The following is a 226-nucleotide window of genomic DNA, read 5'->3' as shown; positions in this document are numbered from 1 at the left end:
CAGGAGAGATGGGAGGCATAAGAAAAATGATTGACTTGACTCATTTAACATCAGCAACAGTGCACTTAAAACTGGAAATACATTTTGCACAGAGCCAGTCTGTGCTGTGTATAGAAGAGCCTGTCACTTCGGACACAACTGCCCCATGTGCTGTAAAAAGCCCGTGTGTTTTATGAATTACGTGAGGCAACATTCTCATTTTCAAGAAGTTGAGTCAACACCACAG

Source organism: Psammomys obesus, unplaced genomic scaffold (assembly GCF_907164565.1).
Source record: "Psammomys obesus unplaced genomic scaffold, mPsaObe1.curated_primary_1811, whole genome shotgun sequence".
In the NCBI taxonomy this organism is placed as follows: domain Eukaryota; kingdom Metazoa; phylum Chordata; class Mammalia; order Rodentia; family Muridae; genus Psammomys; species Psammomys obesus.
This window is presented reverse-complemented; position numbering follows the sequence as displayed.